Raw genomic sequence first — 24,411 nt, forward strand, 5'->3', positions numbered from 1 at the left:
TGTATCTCCTCTTTGTTGAAAGGATCACTAAGGTTTAGAAAGCTGTTAGGTGCACAAACTTGAAAACCTTACTCTAGTCTGAACATTGTCTGATGTACAGTTCTGCGTCAAACATTCTACATTGCCTGATGTACAGTTCTGCATCAAAACAAAGCAAAGCTGTTACTTTCCCAGATTTCTGTTGGTGTAAATTGATGCAGCTCCATGTACTTCAGTGGCGCTGTCCTGATTTACCTTAGCAGAGAATTTGTCTCTCAGTTTTGCATGCTTTTGACAGGTGGTTTTCCCAGAGTTTTGCATTGAGCTTTTTGGCTCTCAGTGGGTACAAGACATATGAACGGAAACCAAAGAAAAGGTTTGCCCTAACTCCAGCTGAACCCAAACTGCCTAGCTACACCTGGATCTACTGTGGTTAGATCAACTGTGGGAAAGTCACTTAAACTCAGCGTGCCTCAGTTGCATCAGTAAAACTGGGGTAGTAGTGATTGCCTCCTGCTGCTTACAGGGCTATTATGAGGCTAAATTTACTGATGGTTGTAAAGCGCTATGAGCTCCTAGAAAGGCTGGTGCTAATAAAAGGGCAGAGTATTGTTATTTGTTTGGTGGATTGTGTGTGTTCTCTCTTACAGGCTCTGAAGCTGAGAGGGGGACATATAAGCCACACTGAACAGAGGGTCACATTGACACCAGGCGTAGGTTAGAAAGACACACATGAATTCTCCAGCTTGGAGACCTGTGGAAATCTTGCTGAACAAACTAAAATTCTTATTTATTTGTTTAATAACAAAGAGTTTTCCCCACGCTCTGCAAGGTTAACAAGCCAAGTGCAAGGTTAGTTAAAGTCAATGGAGGAAAACTCGTGAAGCACTCTCCTGTTGTCTCAGCAGTACAATTTTGCACAGTGTACCCTTCATCATGAGCCTAATGGACTGACAAAAAAGACAAAGATAAGTCGCAAGCTTTGAGGAGTACGTTCACCTCAGCACACGAATCTGACAGGCAGTTCACTGAAGCCCTGCAGGAATGAGATCCAGACTACAAGCTGTTAGGCCTGAGGCAGACTTAGAGTAAAGAGCTTAGCTCTCAGATTTCCAAGGTCCAGTGGCATAACACTGGCCTTTTCAAACGGTGAGCCAAGGACCCAGATGCAGGATACAACAAAAACAAGAGAGCAGGATGCCAAAAATGATGAAACTCTCTTTCTTTCTCATAGGTAACATTTGCTATAACCTCATTTTCATGATCTCACCTCTCTGAGGCTGAGCATTCACAGGACTAAACAATGAAATAACAGCAAGTTGATGTGGGACCAAGGCAACTGCTGGTCTCAAATAAGTGCTATGCCTTTTAATGAAACACTAGTGAGAGGTATGATAAAGAGCTATCAGAAGGGGGGCTGGCCCATGCTGAAAGACAGTGGAGCCAGTAAAAACTAAGGTCTATATTTTCAAAAGTGGCCTGTAACTTTGGATACCTCACTTTTCAGAGGCGCACCTTGAAACATTTGAAAAGGGCCTATGGCCTGGTCCTGGTGGTGCTCCTCTTCCTGGGCATGCATCATTTGCTGCTGTGTTTGTGCCTCACACACTGAGCCCATATGCTTTAAACTTCCAGAGTCTGAGTGGGTGTGACCCACATGCTTCTATTGCACCACTTCGTAGTGTAAACAAGGGCAGAAACCATGGGGAGGATACATTGTTTTTTGTTTCGGGGACTCTGTATGCCTGCTGACTTGCCAGAGCCAGGTGAGGTGAGTGCTGGATGGGCCAGAATCTCAAGATTGTGGTTGGCAACAGACTATCTGAACTTACATGGGTGATTTTCATTGAGGGCAAGCAGCCTGGCAAGTCACTCTGTGAGATTGGAACCAAACTCAAGGGGAGGAGAAGGCATTTATAAATAGGAGGCGTGGGAGCCAGACTGAAAGAACTCAGTAATAGAGCAGTACAAGGAACAGAAGGGTCTGCTGAAGGACTGTGTTCCAGGGACTCCGCCAGTTTTGTTGGACATAGACTGCAGGCTCACTTACCCCACTGGAAGAAGAAGATGACTAGAATTTGCAGAAGGCTGTCTGCAAATTGCAAACTCTTGTTGTGAAGTTCAAATGGAATTTGAAAGAGACTGTGGGACTGACACTTATTTCCCAACTTTAAGGAGGGGCAGGCCCTACAAAAAGACAAGACACCATTTGTTGGGAGACAGAGAAGAACCCTTGGGCAGTATATGTGTGTGTGTGTGTGTGTGCACGTGCGTGTGAATACTTATACACTGCATTTGAACATTGGAAGTAACAAGTACTAAGCCTTGAGGAAAACCCCCTGAAAGTTGTTGATAATATTCATAAGTGTTTCATGGGTTATAAGCAAACTGTTATGCAAATAACACACACATACACTCTTATAGATGTAGTAAACTTTTTGCCTTTAAAGATTTTGCTGGTCTCTCAGAGATTTAATGGTGTATAATATATATAAATCAAAGCCTTGAAACACTAAACTCTGGTCATACTGCAGCAGAGAGCTAAGCTAAGGTACAGGAAAGCGGAAAGCAATATTATACCTAATATTATATTTCCCCAGGAGGTTCCAGCATTGTCTCTTTCCTTGGCATGTCTGGCACATTTCCTGGGCACAGACTCGCTGTCCGTTACCCCCTCCCCAGGCCCAATGGTGACCTCCTCCCGCCCCAGACATCCCAGTTGCTTAAGCATACTCTTCCCTGGAGTTCTAACTTGTGCATGATAGTGGAAGCAAGTGGCCACACAAGCGCTGCAACAGAGGGGATTTCCCTAGGGACTGAATGCAAACCCAGGAGCTGTCTGTGTCTGTGTGTCAGAACAGAAGCAGATGGGACAGGAAAAGCTAGGAGACAGCCAGAGAAGCAGTCTGAGAGTGGCCCTGGAAGGAGATGAGAGATTCTCTTGGGCCGAATGCTAGCTGGAAAGAGGCTTAGAATTATGAACAAGAATACTGCTTTCCTGTTGTACTTTCTAATCTTTGTAAATATTTAGATATTTCTTGGGTGCAAACCTAACTCCATCAATTTCTCCTCCTAATTGAAACAACCTGATAGATCCCCCAAATTAGCTAACCACTTGGGCTAAAGGGCAAAAATATAGTGCTAGCCACATTCATTAATTAGCCGTAGATGGATGCGCCAGATTACTCCTTTGCTCTGAGCTCCTTTTTTGGGGTGGAAACTCTTTTCCACAGCCATATACAGGCTCTGGGCTGCTGGCTCAGGCTGCGGGCGCGGCGCGCTGCGCGCCTTCCCAGTCCCGCAGTCCCCCTCTTCCCGCGGCTCCGGCATCCTGGGGGGGAGGCGGGACTCGGTTGAGCTTCCCCGCGCATGCCTGCGGCAGTGCCGGGAGCCCGGGCGGCGGAGGCCGCCTGCGCAGTCATGCCTGCGGGAGCTCACCGGAGCCAATGCCGCCCTCCCAGGATGATGCTTCAGTGCTTGGCCCGCTGGTGCCTAGAGCCGCCCCTGGCCATATAAATACCCTTTTGAAGTAATAAAAGCAGCATTGTTTTTCCAGAGCAACAGTGCAACCTAGTGATCAATTTACTCATAGGCCCAATCCTGTTCCCACTGAATTCTGTGGCAACATTCTCATTGACTTCTCTGGGAACAGGATCAGGGCATCTGTATATCCCCTGCAGACCTGCCATTTTTTCCTCTTCCTCATTCCTGTTGAGCACATTTGATTTCAGTACATACCCTTTATCATCAGAAGCAAAATACCCACTGGGGTGGCTTAATAGAGTATGACTGGCTGTGGCAGAGCACATTGTAAAGATTTCAGTCCCTGTTGCTGAGGTTACTATAGCAAAGTAATTATTTAAAGCAGCCTTAATTATATATCAGAATTTTCTTGGACTTTTCAAAACTGGAGGATTTGCAATTCAAAATTTTAACAATTCATCAACAGTTATTTCTTTGTGCTATTAGAATGAGGAATTCACTCCACTGGCTTTAGGTAGGCTGCAGTTTTTTTTGTCATCTGTGTATTGGACATCTGACCAAATTACATGTGACTTCATTTGCCATAACAATATTTTATTGTGATTTTTTTCATTTACTGTGCCTTCCTCTTCTTCAGTCAAGTCTATTCTTATAATGTGGCTTAAAACAAATGGTTGATCTTGTTATTATTAAGAGCACAAGGGTACATATCACTGCCTGCACAGCTCATAATGGATGATGATAAATACAAGTTAACACATTGTTTTATTATTTGTTAACATAGCCATTTATTATCATGAGTGTTTCTTGGCCTCAATTTTCTATTGTTCTAGCCAAAATGTTGGCCAGTGACAGTTTAATTAGCCAGAGGTCAATTGACCAAATAATACCTGCACTTGGAAATCAAAATGGATCAAAATAAAATGAGACGTTATTGTCAGAACAAATGTTTTGTTTCCTAAGTTTTGCTCAAATTAACCATAGGAAATAATTTATTGGTACTCATCTTAAGCGGAAGGTACTATAAAAACTAGGCTTAAATAATATATGCATGTTTGTATAGATGATAACCCAGTTTTGCTTGGTTACTTGAATGGAAATCTGGACTAACTTTACAGACTTCAGTGGTGTTATTCTGGATTTACCCTGATGTAAACGCGAGCAGAAATCTACCCCATTTTCCTTTCTTGGTTCTTGAATCCTTACCCTCTCCTTCTTGCTTACCCTTGAAAAGAAGACTGTACTTTGTAGGATTCTATAGTTCCAGCTGTGGGCTGGGGAACTTGGAAGGAGAGACTTCAGGTCATCATCCTAGAACTCAGAAATGCTAATTCCAGAGGCATTTTGCTAACTTGAGTTACTGATTAAGATGTCAATTCAGCAGAGCATTTAAGCATGTATTTACCTTCAAGTACCCTAAGAGCTTTGCTGAATTGATACCTCGGTCAGCTGAATGGTTTGGCATGGAACTGGGAAGGTGTTTCAACTCAGGAGGTTGCCTTTGAGCCAAGAAGGTTTGGTTTAGATATTATGTGGCAACAGTCTGGCCTGATTTATGCTTGTAAGCCTCAAAGAAATGTTGAAGTTGCTTAATGCCTCCTTAACACTCCACTTGAAGGGATGAGTGTTCAAATGATCTGTGTATGTACAATGAAGGCAGACATTAGTGGGATCTGAGATACTCTGTGTCTCTTCATGCTTCTCTATGTAGAACAGTTATAGATAAGGCCCAGTGGGACAGTTTATTTAGTCCTTTCTCAACCTATATACCATTGTGGGTTGCATATGGAGCTCTCTATGCGTTAGGTGGGCCGCACCCACACAATATATATACTACCTGTCTGGCCCTGAGGATGTCACATGGGCTGCAACTGTGCTGATTGGGCTGTGGGCTATGGGTTGATAAACCACTGCTTTATAAGAAATAGTATTTTCAGTACCTTTCCTGTATATAAAAAGTGTTTTCATATTTTCTTATATCTGCTGCTGTTTTTGCTTTGTCTGTAGGCTGGATGTAGTAATAGTTAGGCATTTCTCTTTTTAATAACCATCACCACAGTCAGGGGCGGCTCCAGACCCCAGCACGCCAAGCGCATGCTTGGGGCGGCATGCCGCGGGGAGCACTCTGCCGGTCCCCGGGAGGGCGGCAGGCGGCTCCGGTGGACCTCCCGCAGACATGCCTGCGGAGGGTCCGCTGGTCCCGCGGCTTCGGTGGAGCGCCTGCGGATGCTCCACCGAATCCGCGGGACCAGCGGACCCTCCGCAGGCATGCGTGTGGGAGGTCCACCGGAGCTCTGGGACCAGCGACCAGCAGAGCACCCCCCCGCGGCGTGCCGCCGTTTTTGGGGTGGCAAAATCGCTAGAGCTGCCCCTGACCACAGTACTGTTGCCTTAGAGTTATAAGGAACCATAAACAGGGATGGACTTAGCCTCGGAGTGATATGCACTTGATGACATGCTAGTTTTATATATTTAGTAGTGTGGGAGCAGGGAGACAACCCCTTGCCCTGAATAATTTTTACAGACAAAATAGGCATTTGGTACCAGTGGAAACAATTTAAATCACCCTCTAGAGATAAACTCAGATACTTGTTATGATTGGGATTTGGCTTTCAAGAGCTGGCATGACACTGATATTGGGAGATAAAGGCTGACAGACATTAAGTGAGGTTTAAAAATTAGTTTAATGAATATAAACTTTAAATCACTTTTTGGGGAATGGCTCAGTATTATTAGTGTAAATGGTAGCTGGGATTTGCAAAGGGTCAAAGGGAGTTAGGCACACAACTGTCAGAGAAAGTCAATGGGAGTGGGATGCCACGAGATGCCTTGAAAATCCCAGACCATGTGTCCTTGTGTTGTCTTATACACTGAAGCTGGTTGAAATCTCTAGTAGAAGTCTGTGGCAATTTATTAATTTAACCCATTGCTCTCTAGCTCACAAAACTCAGAATTTCATAACATATTTCCATGTCAGGGACATCCTGGCCAGTGAGACTTTGCGGTTAGGTCAATAAATACTCTTAAGGTTACACATTTCTAAATACCTCATCTCTTCCACAGCCTGGATGAACTTATGACCAAGTAGTTAAAAGAGTGCTTAGGGCTAAATACAAAAGACACCTTTTCACTAAGGTCTTACCCTCTATGACAAATCCACAATGGGGATGCCAGGCAGAGAAAAGGATGGTAAAAAGCAAAGCAAACAGTATTACAGAGGAGGGAGGAAATTGGAGCACAGGGAGTCAGGAGAACAGAGACCCTTGTGGGTGTACTCAGCATTAGCTTTGTTTGGTGCTTTGCTACTATGCTGGTAAACAGCAAAAGAAGGTAGCTTGACTCCTTGCATCCACAGAGGGAGTGCAGCTGTTGTGGCTGCAACTGAGGGGTGGGAAAAATACAGCCCAGGATGAAGTGATGGATGGAAAAACCCTCAGATGCACTCATTGTGCTGATTAATATCTTGAATCACTGCCTTGGGGAACGTGAGAGTCACTTCAGTCAGGCTGCGGTAAAAGAGTTCCTTTAGCAGGGCTGGGATACAAGAAACACTGGCACAGATACATGGAGGAACCCCAAGAAGCTCAAGCTGAGGCAGCTGGAAATGGTGGCTCATGATGAAAAGAGCTGCAGCACCATGTCATTGCTACCATCAGCTGGCTGAGTTGTCTCTAGACTCTAAACCCTTGGGCTCATGGTTTGTCACTTTGTAACGAGATTTCCATTCTGATTCCAGAAGACTGTCATTGTGTTTGCTCCCAGGCAGGGATTGTGGAGAGCTGTAATGGCACAGGAAGGCCTCTCTGACTGCAGGCCCAGATGTGGGTGGTAACACTAATGTAATGTGAAACCTCTCAGGGAGAGAGAGGGAGAAAAAAAGAGAAATCAGGCTGTCTCTTTATCTGCCTTTCAAGACATTTATTAGACAGAATGCATACAAAAATATATTTCTACTACTTGATACAGTACATGCAAGTTTTCCTGCTTTGTGTGCATGTGTTAAGGACATGAGATTCAGATAAAGCAGCTATCTGCTGTATTTGAGGATCAAAACATGCTACAGGAAAATGTATTTATGGAAGGTCAGGCCCTAGATGAATTTCATTCCTCCTCTACCCCCGCCCTTTGACTAATAAACAGAAAATCCTGCAGCTCCAGTTTGGAAACAGCCTGTGCGTTGGGTTCCATCCCAACAGGCTCTGCAGGTTTCACCCCCAAAGGCTCTGTAGGCTGTTCTGGATAACAAAACCTGAGTGGAGAGGTCATGCTATCACCTCTGCAGTTGGATCTGCCATGCACCTCAGGTTACTGTCTGTAAAAACAGCCCCTCCTAAAAATCAGTACTAAGGTGTCAATACAGAGTGTTAACGTCAAATGAAAAGTAACCAGTAAACCTGCTGCGAAGTATATAAATATCCCCTTCTCCATTGAGCAAGAACAGTGGCACATCAAAACATCAGAGGTCCCACTTTGCACAGACCAATTTGGTAGTAAAAGGGGATTATGTGTCCTTTATATTCTGTGATGACTTCTCCCTCTAGCGTTTATAGCTCTTACTATGTATTTGAATAGTTTAGATTTACTTTGGAAGGGACCTGATGTTTCAAGATGCTCCTCATTACTACCTTTTACTTCTTAGTGCCAGACTATATTTTTTGCAGATAATGGTGTATTAATAGACCAAGAGGTGTTGTAGTGATAATACAAACAAAAGATCTTGCAACCAGTGTTATGCGGGGTAGGAGTGAATATTATCACCGTGTCTATCTAACTCTAGCCAAATCAAATTTCCTACCCAGCTTCAGTGAATCTGAATTTGTGGGAGGCGAAATGGCATATAAGTTGGCATGAGAGCTCTGTGTGAAGCTGGCAAGTAGAGAAGGGCCCACAGAGCTCCATTCCAGATCTGGATTCAGATTTTCCTGCAGTGTGGGGTGGGGGTGGGGGAAATGGTTAGATTCTGAGTTCTTGTTCAGCTAATTATAGAGATAAGAGCTAATGGTAAAGTTCAGATCCAGATACAAACTTTCCCAAAGCCAGAGGGTGTTCTCATTGGGCTTCCCCTTTGGGCTCATCTCGAGCTCTAAGCTAAGCTTCTTTAAACAGCAGTAGCTGTTTCTTTAATGTGAAACATTAGTCTAGGTCTTTACCTCCTTTCAAGAGAACAGCTATGAACGCCCCCTCTGTAATAGGAGGCACACTGCTCTGTGTGTGTAGGAGACGGATGTAACAATAAATATCAAAGCAAGGTTCTGTTACATTGGCAAATGAGCTTCTGCTATAGACAAGAACGTTGCTTTCGTGTAAACATTTATAAAGCAGGGATACATATCTCTTGAATAAAACACAGGTCATTTTATGGAGGTGTGGAGTGCATGTCTCAGAATATTTGAATTACATTGTCATTTATCATAATTATGTATTTATTATACAAATTTATAAGGCTTGCACCACCATAGTATCTGAGTACCATTCACAGAACATAAATAATGCAATATTTGCCACTGAAAATGAGAATCATATTATACAACATGTATTTTGAACATGCCAACCCACCATCCTGTCTCCTTTCATATCATACCTTAAGCCCTACTTCTGTGGTACCCAGAAGACATGAAGAACTAGGGACCTCCCACAGAGACCAATCTGCTAACACTCCCTCTGACTTCCATCCTGTGGTTGACTGTAAAAGCACCCCAGCTAGTCATAACCACCATCACAGGGGAAAGTGAAGAGGGTTTTTCAGATCACAGGGACCTACACCATTTAATTCTTTATAGATAATAATCAACAGCTTGAAACGCACTCAAATGAACTGGCAGCCAGTGCAGAATATACAGCATTGGTATAAAGTGCTCTCATTGATCTGTGGGCAAGCTACAAGCTGAAGCTTTGAGGATAGCGCTTTGTGGAACTCATTACACTCACAGTAATTTAGCGTGGAGGTAATAAAGCACAGGTGCTTTTATGAAGCCCACATCTGAGAGGAAAAAATTAAATTCCTTGATTAGCTAATGATGAATACTTAGGAATCCAGGATCAGCAATGAAAGCAGTAAGCTCAGATCCTACAAGGTACTTAGGCTCTTAATTTCCATTGAAATCAGTGGAAGTTAGGAGCCTAAATACCTTTGTGGCTCTGGTCCTAAGTCTCCAAAACAGCAGATTACCTTGACATTAGAAGACATTCACCCCCATTTGACAGCATGAGCACAGCCCCTTCCAATTCCTCGAAATACTTCCCACTGCTGACAAGTATCACCTGGATCTTAGCTAGGCTAAGCCAAAGCCAGCTAGCTTTTTAAGAAGTCCCTAATTCAGACACTGGGACAGTAAGGGAAGAGCAAGGTTCAGGTGTGTTGAAAAAGATGAAGCGATGAGGCTCATGAGAATGCTGAGGGGGTTGCATCCCTTAGTGCCGGCCCCACGTGTGTTGAATAAAAGGGGAAAGAGTGAAATATATTTTGCTGTATCAATTTTGTGCTTTGTGATCGGCCCACACTGGCCCTAAGAGGGTAAATTAGGCCCAATTAACTGCCCAGACTGTGCCTAGAGGAGGAGCCAGGGAGCAGGGATTGATTAATTAGACACAAGGCTCAGCTGGGCAGGGACAGGTGGGACTAGGGTTCCTAACATTGTATTTCAAAAATAAAGGACTGTTTTCTTAGCACCCCTGCCCTATCCCTCCTGCCAATATTATTATTTAATATTAATGATTATTAATAATTAATGAATTAAGCAGTGCTCATCTACATTCACCAGAGGTATTTTTTGCTGCTTTTTGCAGTGCTCAGCAACTCCTGACCTTGTACAGAGATGAAAAAATACAGGATGTCCCTTGTGATGAGGGATTGTTGACAACATTAGGCAGGGCTTGTATGTGCCAGGAAGCTGGCCCTAGAAGGGGGCTGCAGGGAAGTAGGCTGCAGTCCCTCCTCCCTGGGAGCTAATCCCCAGGATGGCCAACAGGAGGTGCCACTAGCCGTGAGAGGACCCTGTGACATGCTTGCTACTCTACCACGCCGCAGAAGTATTAAACAATTACCAGTAGTTTTGCTACCATGACACTATTAATATTAACCTTGTGTTTCCCTTTAGCACTATCTGTATTTGGAGAATATTTTTCAAGAGCTCTGGATATTCAAGGTTCTCCTGGAAGTTCAATGGTGTAGAGTTCCCTCTAGAGCTTAAGTGATAACACTCTTTGTTGTCATGTTTTATAGTGCAGAGATCAGTTCCGCCTTCTAGCTGGGTCTGCTGAGTCTTAGGGCTTGTCTTCGCTATGAGGAGGGTCGATTTAGCGTGTCTAGTGAAAACCCGCTAAATCGATGGCAGAGTGCTCTTTGGTCAACCCTGGTACTCCAGCTCCCTGAGGGTATGTCTATGTAATCCATGTGCCTAATAGGGCGATACCCCTTTAAGAGACCCATTGCAGGGAGGTCGGAGTGAGCTGTGTCTGGGTCATTTTTTGATAGGCAGATTAAGCATTCCACATCTAGAAGCTTCTGGAATTGGGTGTGGTAGTTTTGGGTCTGCTCCAGTAGGTTCCCTTTTGCAGGGGTCAGACTGCATGAGGGCAGCAGCCAAGGCAGCTGCTTTGCAGGGGGCCAGGTGCCTGTCTGGGTTGGGAGAAACTGAGCCCAGGAGCGGGAAGCAGGCTATTGTCCCTAACTCTGCAGCGTTTTGCTGCAGGTTAGTGATGTTGTTAACCCTCTAACAGGGAAGCCTGGACAATGCTAATTATAGCAAGGGGAAATTGGGAAGGAAAAATAACTATTTTGATCGTATGCTTTGATTTTAGCCGAACTGTTCTAGTTAAATTGTCTCAACTAGTAAAAGCAGCAAAGAGTCCTGTGGCACCTTATAGACTAACAGACGTATTGGAGCATGAGCTTTCGTATTCACCCACGAAAGCTCATGCTCCAATACGTCTGTTAGTCTATAAGGTGCCACAGGACTCTTTGCTGCTTTTACAGATCCAGACTAACACAGCTACCCCTCTGATACTTGTCTCAACTAGTGCGATTCACCAACTTTTCTTTAAATGTCATAATGGGGAAAGAGTTGTTTATATTTTGCTCTTCTCAGTTTTGTGTTTTCTTGTAACAGGGTTTTCTTTAAATCTATACACTGAGTGGTTGGTTAATCAGTCAGCTGACTGGCTAGCTGTGATTTCAGCAGAGGAAGAGTCTGCAGGGATTCCAGCTGAAGATTCCTACAAGCAAGTGGAGGAAAGATGTTGTTTTAATCTCGGTGATCAAAGACTCTAACTGAGACTTAGGTGAACAAAACCTAAGATTTTGGGAACTTTTCAGTTTCTTCTCGCTGTATTTCTGTGGGGACTGAACTGTTCAGATTTTAATTTGTTTTCTTTATTTATGTTTATGTATAACTGTGAAGGTAATGTCTATGGATTATAAAATAGCCATGTCATGCTGTAAAAATTAGATTATTATTTGTTTCTTTATCATAAGATTTTATAAAGTTATTTAATTAAATTCATTTCTTTAGTTTCTTTTGGGACTTGAATGTGGGAAGGTGGACCCTGTGCAGTCCTTGCTGAAAATCCTTAGAGACTGAACTCTGGTTTCCAGCGACTTTCTATGGGAGGTTTTTTGTTTGGCTTTTTTTTAAGGCACTGGAGACGGGAAATGAAGTGAACTCTAACCCTACACTTACTGGGGATTGATGCTGCGGCGATCATTTCACTGTCAACTCCAGTACTCCACCAGAATGAGAAGTGTAAGGTAAGTCAACAGGAGAGTTTCTCCAATCGATCCAGTGTAGGGTAGACACCGCAGTAAGTCGACCTAAGCCACGTTGACTCCAGTTGGAGTTATGTAACTTAGGTCTACTTAACCCCATAGTGTAGACCAGGCCTCAGAAGAGTAAGGTAAGTCGACTGGAGAGCGTCTCCCATTGATGCAGCATAGTGAAGATACTGGGGTAAATTGACCTAAGTCAACTCTGGATATGTTATTCATGTAGCTGGAGTAGTGTAACTTAGGCTGTGTCTACACTGCCACTTTCATCCCTAAAACTTTAGTTGTTCAGGGGTGTGAAATCCCCCCCCCCGAGCAATAAAAGTTTTAGCACTGAAAAGCGCCAGTATAGACAGTGAGTGATTAAGCTACCACCCCTCATTTGGGGTGAGTTTTTTTTAATTGCCAGGAGAGCTTTCCTCCAGCAATAAAGTGTGACTACACTGTAACGTGGGCAGTGTAGACATACCCTTATGTCGACTTACCCTGGTAGTGAAGACAAGCCCTTAGAAAGTGGTCTGCCCTGGGTTTTTCATTTGTCACTGGGTTGTTCTGTTTTTTTTTTCTTTTGTTGTTTTGCCATATTCAAAAGATGGAAAAAGAAACAAGACCTTTTAACCCCTACCCCTCCCAATAGTGCTTTGGCAGCTAAGATGCCTTAAACTAGTAATTAAATGAACTATTTTAGTATCTGTTAGAAAGTTTTGTCTTCCAGTTTTTTTTTATGGTTTTGAAGGATGTTGATTCTGTTTCTCAATGTTATTTGCTCCTGCCCTTTTGGCAGTATGCTAAAAATCATAATATTTCTGACGTGGAGTCTGCAGAATAGCGGAATTTCATCCTTTTAGGTCTCTCTTGTGAAATGAAATGTCTTGACTGTTTTATAGAGCCTGTGAAAGTAGAGTCATCCAGCAGTACACCAGGAAGTACCCCTTTCTGGGTGGTTTTGTGTTACTTGTTAGTTTTGTATATATACATGCAGTAGCCTTGTGTGATCTGATGTATAAGTGGTCCCTAATGATGACACATTACATTTATCTGTGTCTCCGGAGTGAATTAGAAATAAACAGGCCTTCTTTCCATTCTGAATATGGCCATGAATATAATGCATAATGGAGACGGTATTCTGCATTTTGAGCATCTAGTTAATCATAGCTGTCACTGGAGCTGGTCATATATCTTGGCAGCCAAATAAAAAGGAACTATACAGGGAGAATATGTGAAAGTGTGGGGGCAGTACAGTTTTTACGGGCACAAGTATGGAATGACCACGTTGTTCAATGAGTGACTGAGTTATGAATGAATTATGCAGGTCTAACTAAATAAGTGGCAATTAAAATGTGTAGTACCTCACACAGTCATATTTTTAGTTTTTGCCAGATGGATCATATCCAGTCCTCAGTTACACACACACACACTGGTGTAGCTGAGAGCAGAAGGTGTCCTATACATTCAGTCTAATGGCATGGTTGTCTCATTTTTTGTCTGGGTCCTTCCTTGTGGTCTTTCTGCTTCTTCCTCTTTGTACTACGTTAGTGCCTATGGGAATAACAGTGGTGGATCTTAGTGCAGTATTAAGGGTTTGAATTATGGATTGTAAAGTATAGAAATTGTGTATTTGTTATGATGGCCACAGATTATTGCTAGACATGTTTTAGATGCAGCCTACAAATATGAATGCTCCTGAATTTTGGGGATCTTTGGATCTGAATTCAGATCCAGACATCTGTGTCGAAAGTCTAGGAGTTATTGACACTCAGCCTTCTTTCTCTCCCCACTTCTGTTGCCGCTGTTTGTCCTTCTGGCTTTCTGCTGCTCACCTGTCAAGTGCCAGCTGTAACCAGGCCAAGAGTCCGGGGGAGAGAAGGAACCAGATAAGCAGAAGGTGATGAAAAGAGAAAAAGAACAGCACCGAAAATTCGGAAAGGGAGGAGGACAGATTATGGAGAGGCAGGAGAAAGAGTTAAAGAAAGGAGTTGCATCTGTGGGATCAGGGCAGAAAATATAGTAAACGTTCTGAAGCTAAAAGGTTCTCCCCAACCTTCAGCTCTTCAGAACCTCCCTGACTCAGCCCCATGCTGAGGATGTAAAAACCTGTCCCTGTTGCTATCTTTGAAAACCCACTGTCATCTAATCCCTGTCTCTGGACTTTTTACATGCTAATCAACCCACTATCTGAGTCCTACAGGCTCAGTTACTGCAGAGATAGGCGCCTCTCTCATGCAGGGAGTAGATGTGTGGGATGGGAGGGTGTTTACAGGGACAGAGCTTATCCTTTGCAAGGCTGCTGAAGCAGGAAGTTGGAGGTTGGAAGGGCAGTGAAGTGATGGGAAAGGTTTAGGGAGACATGTTGAGGTGGAACTAGAAAGGGCAAAACACAAAAATGAGGTAACTTTGAAGTTATATAGGAGAGAGAGAGAGATCACAAAACAAGAAGTGACTTGGGATGCATTATGCTGAAAGCTTTTCCTGTTCAAATGTTCTAAATGATTTTGGGCCAGATGGGCCCTTTGTTCTTATTGTGAGATGAGCTCATGTCATTCCATTATTATTTTACAGTGCAAATAATTAAAGCCAGCAACTTGGAAATGCAATAGTCGAGCAAGTTAAGAGACAAATGAACACAAAATGGGACAAGAAATCTGAGCCATTTAAGGAAGCTAAAATATAATACCTCTTAAAAAAGATTTTTTAAATGGAGAGTTCCTGCCCAGTGAATTGCAAAGGTTCAAAGATATCAGGGCTATCTATTCCCTGGCATATTTAAATATGGACTAATAGGGATATAAGGAGTAAGAATGGGCAACCGGAGCCTGACTAGATGGGACACGTACTCAGAATGTACCACACCTGGCTGCGGAAAGTTGGGTGATAAGAAAAAGGCATCAGGGCCAATCCAGAGCTCAGTGGTCAGATGGAATTCTAAAGCAGCACGGAGAGTCCCCTAGAAAGTGCTTCAGTCTTTTGTCCTGATGAATATTCTGGCAACTGATTTGACTTAAAATAAAAACCCTTCACAAGACAAGCAAGAGGGACAATGAGGTTGAACAAGCAACATCTCACACACCACCAGGACACAGCCCGGAGGATGAAGAATCTTAGCCCTTGTATGCCACCTAGTGTAGGAAGCAAAGTAGTTCCCCTGTTTGTAATACTGAGAGTTAGACTTGGTAGTCAGTGCCTCAGAACTAGGCCCCGTGTGCTGGGATGGACTGGGTAGGCAGTGAACTGGAAATTAGAATTGCACTCTTCCATGAACTACTTAATCCATTTACTTCACAGTTACCTGAAGCATCTCAGCAATGGGTGCCATTTATTGCTGGTAATGTTGGGAATTGTAATCGGCTGAGGTTTTTGTGTGTCATCAAAGAGGGCTGCTTTCTATTTTCTTTTGCTGGAATCTGAATGCTGTGGTGCTCATTTTTCATTATTTTAGGTCAGGTCAATTTTTTTTAGAAAAGATCAAAGATAAATTAAATATGTAATAGACAGCACCTCAGTCACAGATACTACTATAGTATCATGAGACTATAGTGGTCACCCGCTCCGGCTTTAAAGGGCTTAAAATAGCCCAGGAGAGGGCTGTGGCTGGGAGCAAGCAGTTCCCAGGCTGATTGGGGAAGCAGGCTCAGCTGTGGCCATGCCCCAATCAGGGCTCAGTTGGCCCTTATAAGAGGGCAGTGGGCCAGGAACAGAGTCAATCTCTCTCTCTCTAGAGGGAGAAGGGCCTGGTTGCTAGGAAGTGGAACAGAGTACCTGAGGGGAGCAGGGCTGGGGAATAGGGCAAGGGAGCTGGGAGCTTCTGCCCGGAAAAGCCCCAGGCTATGGCCTTGTCAAAGACCAGAAAGGTACTAGGGTGTAAGGGTGCAGCCCAGGGTAGGCAGAGGCAGCCGGTCCAAACTCCCCTTGCCTATGATGAGTGGCTTTTACACTGCAGTCTGCCCCAGTGAGTGGGGGCTAGATGGTGACTGGCAGTAGCCCAAGACTGAGGTGAGGTGGGGATAGTGGGTGGGGAAACCCAGAGCACAGGTGTATTGCCGGGGGCAGCGCTCGAGGACAAGAGGCACTGGATCTGGGAGAGACATGGGGGCCAGTGGCAGTGAGGCACCAGCCTGCAGAGGGTGCTCTGGGTCAAAAGAGCTAATTCCGAGGACGACCGACAAGAGGTGCCACAGGGGTGAGTCTCACACTGCTACATCTGCATTGTGCTGCTTTGTGTTAAGAGGTGGTTTGAAAGCCATCATTTCAGGGAGTAAAGCTCCTGTGTAGTTACAAGGTTGTAGCATGTATTTGTGACAGGAGGTGGAGAAAGACTATCTTTGCAGTCTGGGGAAAGCCCAAGGGAAAAAATAAGCTGACTCAGACTCTGTCAGCATTATTTGGACCCAAGGCCCTGCAGGAACAGTCCAGAAATGTGGTATTTAGTTTCCAACTGCCAAACATACATATGCTTCAGTTAAGTGGTTAGGAATAACTTTCCCTATGGGCAGGTTTATTCCATTATTGCCTACCTCAGGGCTTCTTACATTTTACTTTGAAGTGTCTGCTGCTGGGTACTGTTGGAGATAGGAGAATAGACTAGCTGGATCACTGTCCTGGTTCAGTATGGCAATTCCTATGTTACTGCTTGAAGACACTGCACCAGTGGATGATGTTACTGAATGTGTTCAAAACATGCCAACTGCTTCGTATGATGCTGTAGTATTCCAGATGTCACCAGTTTCAGCATAATTAGACATATATCTGAGTACTTCCACAGTATCTGCAGGTGTTTAAGAACCCCCATGTTTGATGGTTCCTTCACTTTGTCAAACATTTTACACATAAAGTGGGAACTAAGAACATAAGAACAGCCGTACCGGGTCAGACCAAAGGTCCATCTAGCCCAGTATCTGTCTACTGACAGTGGCCAATGCCAGGTGCCCCAGAGGGAGTGAACATAACAGGCAATGATCAAGTGATCTCTCTCCTGCCATCCATCTCCATCCTCTGACGAACAGAGGCTAGGGACACCATTCTTTACCCATCCTGGCTAATAGCCATTTATGGACTTCACCACCATGAATTTATCCAGTTCCCTTTTAAACATTGTTATAGTCCTAGCCTTCACAACCTCCTCAGGCAAGGGGTTCCACAAGTTGACTGTGTGCTGCGTGAAGAAGAACTTCCTTTTATTTGTTTTAAACCTGCTGCCTATTAATTTCATTTTGGTGACCCCCTAGTTCTTGTATTATGGGAATAAGTAAATAACTTTTCCTTATCCACTTTCTCAACATCACTCATGATTTTATATACCTCTATCATATCCCCCCCCTTAGTCTCCTCTTTTCCAAGCTGAAGAGACCTAGCCTCTTTAATCTTTCCTCATATGGGACCCTCTCCAAACTCCTAATCATTTTAGTTGCCCTTTTCTGAACCTTTTCTAGTGCTAGAATATCTTTTTTGAGGTGAGGAGACCACATCTGTACACAGTATTCAAGATGTGGGTGTACCATGGATTTATATAAGGGCAATAATATATTCTCAGTCTTATTCTCTATCCCCTTTTTAATGATTCCTAACATCCTGTTTGCTTTTTTGACCACCTCTGCACACTGCGTGGACATCTTCAGAGAACTATCCACGATGACTCCAAGATCTTTTTCCTGACTCGTTGTAGCTAAATTAGACCCCATCATATTGTATGTATAGTTGGGGTTATTTTTTCCAATGTGCATTACTTTACGTTTATCCACATTAAATTTCATTTGCCATTTTGTTGCCCAATCACTTTTTTTTGTGAGATCTTTTTGAAGTTCTTCACAATCTGCTTTGGTCTTAACTATCTTGAATAGTTTAGTATCATCTGCAAACTTTGCCACCTCACTTTTACCCCTTTCTCCAGATCATTTATGAATAAATTGAATAGGATTGGTCCTAGGACTGACCCTTGGGGAACACCACTAGTTACCCCTCTCCATTCTGAGAATTTACCATTAATTCCTACCCTTTGTTCCCTGTCTTTTAACCAGTTCTCAGTCCATGAGAGGACCTTCCCTTTTATCCCATGACAGCTTAATTTACGTAAGAGCCTTTGGTGAGGGACCTTGTCAAAGGCTTTCTGGAAATCTAAGTACACTATGTCCACTGGATCCCCCTTGTTCACATGTTTGTTGACCCCTTCAAAGAACGCTAATAGATTAGTAAGACACGATTTCCCTTTACAGAAACCATGCTGACTATTGCTCAACAGTTTATGTTTTTCTATGTGTCTGACAATTTTATTCTTAACTATTGTTTCGACTAATTTGGCCGGTACCGACGTTAGACTTACCGGTCTGTAATTGCTGGGATCACCTCTAGATCCCTTTTTAAATATTGGCGTTACATTAGCTAACTTCCAGTCATTGGGTACCGAAGCCGATTTAAAGGACAGGTTACAAACCTTAGTTAATAGTTCCGCAACTTCACCTCCTCTAGCGACACTTCAATCTGTGACAGTTCCTAAGATTTGTCACCTACAAAAGACAGCTCAGGTTTGGGAATCTCCCCAACATCCTCAGCCGTGAAGACTGAAGCAAAGAATCCATTTAGTTTCTCCGCAATGACTTTATCGTCTTTAAGCACTCCTTTTGTATTTCGATTGTCAAGGGGCCCCACTGGTTGTTTAGCAGGCTTCCTGCTTCTGATGTACTTAAAAAACATTTTGTTATTACCTTTGGAGTTTTTGGCTAGCCGTTCTTCAAACTCCTCTTTGGCTTTTCTTATTACACTCTTGCACTTAATTTGGCAGTGTTTATGCTCCTTTCTATTTGCCTCACTAGGATTTGACTTCCACTTTTTAAACCACTGCTTCTTTTACATGGTTGTTAAGCCACGGTGGCTCTTTTTTAGTTCTTTTACTGTGTTTCTTAATTTGGGGTATACATTGAAGTTGGGCCTCTATTATGGTGTCTTTAAAAAGCGCCCATGCAGCTTGCAGGGATTTCACTTTAGTCACTGTACCTTTTAAATTTTGTTTAACTAACTCCTTCATTTTTGTATAGTTCCCCCTTTTGAAATTAAATGCCACAGTGTTGGGCTGTTGAGATGTTCTTCCCACCACAGGGATGTTAAATGTTATTATATTATGGTCACTATTTGCAAGCGGTCCTGCTATAGTTACCTCTTGGACCAGCTCCTGCGCTCCACTCAGGATTAAATCTAGAGTTGCCTCTTCCCTTGTGGGTTCCTGTACCAGCTGATCCATGAAGCAGTCATTTAAAGTATCGAGAAATTTTATCTCTGTGTTTCGTCATGAAGTGAAATGTTCCCAGTCAATATGGGGATAATTGAAATCCCCCACTATTATTGGGTTCTTAATTTTGATAGCCTCTCTAATTTCCCTTAGCATTTCATCATCACTATTACTGTCCTGGTCAGGTGGTTGATAATAGATTCCCTAATGTTATATTTTTATTAGAGCATGACATTTCTATCCATAGAGATGCTATGGAACATGTGGATTCGCTTAAGATTTTTACTTCATTTGAATCTACATTTTCTTTCACGTATAGTGCCACTCCTCCCCCTGCACGACCTGTTCTGTCCTTCCGATATATTTTGTATCCCGGAATGATAGTGTCCCATTGATTGCTCTCAGTCCACCAGGTTTCTGTGATGCCTATTATATCAATATCCTCCTTTATCACAAGGCACTCTAGTTCACCCATCTTATTATTTAGACTTCTAGCATTTGTGTACAAGCACTTTAAAAACTTGTCCCTGTTTGTCTACCCTTTTCTGATGTGCCAGATTCTTTTTTATGTGACTGTTTATCATCTGATCTGGCCCTTACATTATCCTCTTCCGTCCTCTGCTCCTGACTATAACCTGGAGATTCTCTATCATCAGACTCTCCCCTAAGAGAAGTCTGTGCCCGATCCACATGCTCCTCTGCAGCAGTCGGCTTTCCCCCTAACTATGCTTAGATGTACCCTTGCAGTACAAATTCCAGGAGTCCTCATAGCTGACCTAGTATATTAGCATATTTTCAGTACACTATTGCTATCCCAATAGTAAAACTCATGCACAGAACTTAAGTACTGTACTGGAAATCTATCTCAAGAGCAGAACTCATGTAGTAGGTTCTAATTCTTGTTGACTTTTTGACCTAGCCAACATCTGATTTTTCTCCCCCCCCCCCCATTTTCTAACCTTGTTGCTACACCCTACTTATTCCCTCTAATAATCTTCTATTTAAAATGCCCATCTGCTGCCAATTGCTGCAAGCACATGCCTCTGAACAGAAAGTGCCACATTTTATATAGTCATGTCTAATTTAAAACAGAATCAGACCCCCCACACTCCTACACCCCCCATCAGAGACATCCACACAGCCTTTTGTACACGCTTCCATATTGCCACAATTGTATTGTGTAGGACATGTAGAACTTATATAGTGTACAGACAAGGATATTCCAAGGAGCTCAATTGCATGAAAAAGTTTGGCATGTGTGATGGCAAAACAATGAAACATAGACTGTAGCATTAATAAGGGCTATAGGTCTTGGCAATATAGGATAAAAGATACCATATCAGAGGAGGAGGCAGAATTACATTTGCTTTCTATTTATCCCATGTAAAAAAGAATAATTCTACTCTTTCCAATGCAATATGATGTGTGTGTCTGGTTGTGTTATAAAAAAGCAATTAAAATGATTAAAATATCTTTGTGTATGGGGGAAAAAACAGTGGAAGTTGGTCAATTTTGAGCAAATAGCCAAATCTTTGGTTTTCTATCTTTTTTTTTTATTTGTTCTTTTCTTGAGCTTGGAAATCCCACAGTTGGAAATGTATAGTTAATAGAGCCTCTGAAGGTGGTTGGTTAAATATTTCAACTTTTTTCTAACCTAATTATTGATCCCACAATGTTTAGTATCCAGGAAGCAATCTCAAGTTCCTCAAATGAAAACCACCTTCCAAAGGTGAAGCTTTTTATAAAGATGACTCACTGGCTGGCACTTGGAAATTTTTTGGCACTCAATTTAAAAGTGAGAGGTTTTGAGGAGAATACTTGTGTGTATGAAAGTCAGAATGAAATGCCTGTCTTCTTTCAAAGAAGAGAATAATACAATCACAAAATATCCTGGGTGAATCATGGGGCACTTATATTTGGTGCATTGCAATGACTCACTTAAATCTCCTCTTAAAGAGTTTCACAGCATGTGAATTCTCTCCCAGATTTCTCAGACCAGTAGAGAGTCCATTTCTGCCTGAAGTGAATGGGACATAATTTAAACAGAAGCCAGCTAAGAGCATAAGACAGTTCTCTAGTTCCTCTGGTCACTAAGGAACTGGCTTTTTAAACCCCCGTTCTCCCTGAATTAGCACTGCCTCCTTGTCAAGGGATCAAGGTATAGCAGGCCGGAGCCTTGTTAGCATGCTCTCAGCCCAGCCAAACAGCCTGCTTGGCTCAGCACACAGCCCCCAAAGCAGACCATGCTATAAACTTCAAGCAAGCACACAACAGCTAAACAAACCAACAGACAACAAACATACTCTAAGGCTCATGGAGCTTTCCTCCTTCACCTGGAGAACTCTCTTGCAAAACTCCCCCATTTGCTGCTCTTGTTCGCTAGCTGTATTGCCCCTACATGGAACATGAGTTTTCACTGTTGGAATTTTACTGCCATTCTTCCATCGGGGAAGGATTGAACTCCCCCTAAACAACAGTTCCCCTGAGATCTGTATGACTCACAGGGGTTAGTGAAGGTCAAGGGTGTGCCTCCTCTCTAGTGTGTGGTGCCCTGTTCCCTGGGCCCTTGGGCAGTATGGCTTCGAGATCATTAATTTACTTGCGAGAGCCATAGTATCAGGGAATGCTTGGTGGCTACTTCCCTGGGAACAGCCTTCAGAGGTGATTCCAGAGCAAGGAGTGGGGAAGCAGTTGAGAGAATCATAGAACTGGAAGGGACCTCAAGAGGTCTTCTAGTCCAGTCCCCTGCACTCATGGCAGGACTAATTATCTAGACCATTCCTGACAGGTGTTTGTCTAACCTGCTCTTAAAAATCTCCAATGATGGAGATTCCACAACCTCTTTAGGCAATTTATTCCAGTGCTTAACCACCCTGACCGTTAGGAAGGTTTTCTTAATGTCCAACCTAAACCTCACTTGCTGCAGTTTAAGCCCATTGCTTCTTGTCCTATCCTCAGAGGTTAAGAAAACCAATATTTTTTCTTCCTCTTCCTTGTAACAACCTTTTACATACTTGAAAGCTGTTATGCCCCCTCTCAATCTTCTCTTTTCCAGACTAAACAAACCCAATTTTTTCAATCTTCCTTCATAGGTCATGTTTTCTAGACCTTTAGTACATTTTGTTGCTCTTCTCTGGACTCTCTCCAATTTGTCTAAATCCTTCCTGAAATGTGGTGCCCAGAACTGGAAAGAATACTCCAGTGGAGACCTAATCAGAGAGGAGTAGAGTGGAAGAATTACTTCTCGTGTCTTGCTTACAACACTCCTGCTAATACATCCCAGAATGATGTTCACTTTTTTTGCAACAACATTACACTGTTGACTCATATTTAGCTTGTGGTCCACTATGATCCCCAGATCCCTTTCCGCAGTACTCCTTCCTAGGCAGTCATTTCCCATTTTGTATGTGTGAAACTGACTGTTCCTTCCTAAATGGAGTACTTTGCATTTGTCCGTATTGAATTTCATCCTATTTACTTCAGACCATTTCTCCAGTTTTTTCCAGATCATTTTGAATTTTAATCCTATCCTCCAAAGCACTTGCAACCCCTCTCAGTTTGGTATCATCCACAAACTTTATAAATGTACTCTGTACGCCATTATCTAAATCATCAATGAAGATATTGAACAGAACCGGACCCAGAACAGATCCCTGCAGGATCCCACTCGTTATGCCCTTCCAGAATGACCCTGAGCCACTGATAACTACTCTCTGGGAATGATTTTTTTCAGCCAGTTTTTCACCCACCTTATAGTAGCTTCATCTAGGTTACATTTCCCTAGTTTGTTTATGAGATAGTCATGCGAGACAGTATCAAAAGCTTTACTAAAGTCAAGATATACCATGTCTACCACTCCCCTCCCCCCATCCACAAGGCTTGTTACCCTGTCAAAGAAAGCTATCAGGTTGGTTTGACACAATTTGTTTTTGACAAATCCATGCTGACTGTTACTTGTATCACCTTATTATCTTCTAGATGTTTTCAAATTGATTGCTTGATTAATTGCTCCATTATCTTTCCGGGTACAAAAGTTAAGCTGACTGGTCTGTTTAACATAAATGCTTCCACCCTCTTCTATACTGGAAGGATAGTCCAGGTGGAAACCGCAGAGGCATTCCACTGGAAACAATGGTAACATGCATCTGATGAAGTGGGCTGTAGCCCACGAAAGCTTATGCCCAAATAAATTTTAGTCTCTAAGGTGCCACAAGGACGCCTCCTTCTTCACAGAGCAACTTGTGGATTTCGTGTCATTAATGTCATGCTCATGTTACTAATGCAAAGCTGTAAATTAAAATATTTCCCTCCTTTGGCCTCCCACTGAATGCTGCAGATTCACTTGTGGAAAGCTCTCTCACTGGAGATAATCAATGATTAATACAAAGAGGACAGTGGGAGCAGAAGATAGCCTATTCCCTTTCTAATCTGATCGTCTGTGATCACGTTTGCATTGCATTCCACATACCTCCAGGCTTTGTCACAATTCACAGCAATACGTAACAGAAAAAAAATTCAAGCCTTTACAAATGCTTTTATTAACTGCCTGCATTCTGATTTCAACTGCCTATCCCAGCTCCAGAGCTTGATCAGAATACTCATTGTTGAAGGTCAAGAAGTTAGTCTAAGAAGGTGGGAGTGGAATGGCACTGAGCTGGCAAGCTCAAGCTCAGATATATGGTATCGCTTGCCTGCCAGAATTTGAATCCTCGGAGTATAGTTTGCTCCTGTTTCAGTGGTAATAAGGCTATGGATGCCCCACTGATGACTTTGTATGACTCGTTCACCAACATGAAATACCTGCTGGTTTATATATGAAAGTAACATATCTTAAGACATATGCAATTCCATTCAAACAGACCTGTAGAAGTGCATCTTGGCTCAGATTCATTCCTGGTTTAAGTCAGTGGGGTTATACTAGGAATAAATTTGGCCTTGTGTATTTTGCTGTTGGAAATAACATGAATACTGA

The sequence above is a fragment of the Mauremys reevesii genome, linkage group 3, assembly GCF_016161935.1.
Source record: "Mauremys reevesii isolate NIE-2019 linkage group 3, ASM1616193v1, whole genome shotgun sequence".
Classification (NCBI taxonomy): domain Eukaryota; kingdom Metazoa; phylum Chordata; order Testudines; family Geoemydidae; genus Mauremys; species Mauremys reevesii.